At 56.7% G+C, this 2773-nt stretch overlaps 2 non-coding genes across 2 annotated transcripts; both read left to right on the forward strand.

The window, feature by feature from the left end:
• The first annotated feature begins 95 nt into the window (after positions 1–95).
• On the forward strand, positions 96–167 carry TRNAC-GCA (transfer RNA cysteine (anticodon GCA)). Its single transcript has one exon. It is a non-coding gene; the product is annotated as a tRNA-Cys (tRNA).
• A 2505-nt stretch (positions 168–2672) lies between these two features.
• TRNAC-GCA (transfer RNA cysteine (anticodon GCA)) lies at positions 2673–2744 on the forward strand. The gene has a single exon. It is a non-coding gene; the product is annotated as a tRNA-Cys (tRNA).
• Positions 2745–2773: the final 29 nt, after the last annotated feature.

Below are 2773 nucleotides of genomic sequence, written 5' to 3' on the forward strand. Positions count from 1 at the left end.
CCGGCGGGGCGCCGCCAGCCCACGCACCGCCGCGCTCACACGTGGGGCCGCGGAGCTGCGCGGTAAGGGCGTGCCGGGCGGCCCGGGCACCCACCGGGGGTATAGCTCAGTGGTAGAGCATTTGACTGCAGATCAAGAGGTCCCTGGTTCAAATCCGGGTGCCCCCTCGCGCCTCTGCTTTTTTGCTTTTTCTGCCCCCATTTCGAGCCCCACGTGTGATTTCACCCTTCGTTTTCAGCTGCACATCCAAAAAACGACGTGGCGCCCCGAAGCTCCCGGCTGCAGCCCAGCGGTCTGCGCCTGCAAAAAATAAACTGCCAGTGCCCCAAAATCCCCCGGTGCGCTGGCTGCTCGGAGCACCGCCGGCGGCGGCAGGACCCCAGCCCCGGCGTCCGCGGGCTGCCAAGGCAGCCGCCTTCTTTTCAGGGCACTTTGGCGCCAGCGGCTCCGTCAGCTTCTGGCTGCTGCGTTGCATTCCCGCACTGGGTTGCCTCGAGGTGCAAAGTGGAGACGTAAGAAATAACAACTCCGTTTTCACAAGGAAATGATCCAACCAAGGCAGGCTGAGAGCCTGGGCATCCCATTGCATGGCACCGGGCGAGCGGGCGCAGCCTGAATCGCCGGGCCTGCRCTTGGCGTGGGAACACCAGCGTGTTAGAAAAGAGCAGCCCTTAGCAGTTGTTACTGAGGCGTGCTTTAACGAAGCACACCCACATCCAACGCAGCTGCAGGCAGCTCTGCGTTCCCCTTATTCATTTCAGGATGCAGCTTAAAATCGCTTTCCTTCATGCTGAACRCAGCTTATCCGATCCTCTCGCAGAGGCACCCGCTCCTTCCCCTTCTGATCACCTTACATGACACTCCCCAGCCCCCGGAACAGCCTCCCACCCTTTCCTGGCCTGTCTCAGCTTAAAATAAGTCGGGCTTTTCTGTTTAGCTGGCTTACGGGATGCTGGTGTGGGTGGTTTTTCCTTCCTTAGCGCTGCAGAAGCTGCTGGGTGACGGAGGCTGCTCATCAGCCAGGTGTTTTGGCAGGGGATGCTTGTCACATGTGGGCCCGCTCCGGTTGCGCCCGCCGCACACCCCGAAGCCACCGTTCCCGCGGGCTGGCGGAGGMTGCGGTGCTCCCACGGCTCTCCAGGAGCCGCCGGGAAACGTGGTTTGGCCTGCGATTTTCTCCCAATAATTTCGCTGCGGGGCAGGATTTGTCTCTCATTAGCTGCAAACCGCATGCTTACTGTTAGCAGTTGATTTTTTAGTCATGAAATGATGGGATATTTCTCTGCTTGCTAAAGTTATTATTTTAAACACATATTCCCCATTATTTGCTTCCAAGCTGTCAAGAGACTTCCTTAGAACTGTGCAGAGCACTCACAGGATAGGGCAGATGAAATATTACAAGCAACATCACTTGTGCTTTCTTCTCAAAATTAGATTTAGACAATTCCCAAGTAAATCAAAAATCATTTACTGCCACTAGGCAAAAAAATTCTTTCATGTTGTGGATAAATTACACTGGGATTTGCAAAATCACTTAGGGCTGAAAATTACTCTGGAGGCAAAAAAAAATGGACAAGGGCAAATCTTTCTAATAACGCAGAAAAATTCATTTCTTGACTTACTGTCAAGAGTGTGGCTCGAGATATGCTGCTCTACAGCAGCTCTCCTGATAAAGCTTTTCCGAGCAGGAGCGATGAAACAGTCACATAAATCAGCTAGCTGCAAATGTTTTTCATCAGCTTGTAAAATATCTGTTTGTGGCTCTCRGTCCTGCTTTTCTGGTAGACTCCTAGTCCTCAAAGCTCCACGCCTGGCTCCTCGAAGGCCTGGGCTGTCCGTCCCCACAGCGCCCATGGGAAGAGCTGCTCTGGAGGTGACCTGTGTTCAAGCGAATTGCAGAAAATCCATGAAATGTCCCATTTTGAGCAGCACTGCCAGGTGGCAGCGAGTGCTCTGCTCCCACCTCCCACGTCCCCAGTCTCGCTGGGATTCCAGCGTCCCCCAAAACCTGCCTCCCCTTCTTAGCCCACCAAACCCGCCTGCTCAGCGGCTCCAGGCAAACACCTCTGGCTTTGCAGTGCGAGTGGGAGCTGGGGGATGCAGCGGTGAGGGCTTCCCTGGGTGGTTTCTGCAGCRCAGAGCCCAGGGAGGTCATGCAGCAGCAGCAGCCCCAGCTCCCCCTTAATCACATTGACAGACGCAAAAAAAGGGGGCAAAGGGGTGAGCCTGGAAACCTCTGCCCAGGCTGCAGGTGCTCAGCCTGCAAGGGCCGGGTGGGAACTGGGCTCAGATCCCCACGCATCGCCACCAGCCTTCGCCTGGCAACSGGTGCAATTTCAGCGCTCCTGCGTGTGTGTGCTCCCCTTGCTGTCAACGTGCCTGATGGGGATGGACGCCCGGATGCTGCAAAGGGCAGTGCACGTAACTGGCAAGAAAATGGCTCTTTGGAGCGTTTTGAACAAGTTGCTCTGCACTTCCCTCCCCCGGGCTGCGGCTCTGCACCCACCTCTTTTCAACTTTGCTGGGACCTCCMGGGGGGGAGGGCAGGCGAAAGCTGGAGCAGGGCAGCAGCCCCAGAGCATCCCGGAATATCCTGGGAACACTTCCAGGGCCGGGAGCAGCGGCGCCAGAGCACGCTCCAAGCCGGCGCCGAGCAGCTGTTCTCTGCGGCAGGGGGTATAGCTCAGTGGCAGAGCATTTGACTGCAGATCAAGAGGTCCCCGGTTCAAATCCGGGTGCCCCCTTTTTTTTCCCCCCTCCTCCCCCGTTTTCT

This window comes from Rhea americana, unplaced genomic scaffold (assembly GCF_003343005.1).
Source record: "Rhea americana isolate MKP2758 unplaced genomic scaffold, rheAme1 scaffold_452, whole genome shotgun sequence".
Lineage (NCBI taxonomy): Eukaryota > Metazoa > Chordata > Aves > Rheiformes > Rheidae > Rhea > Rhea americana.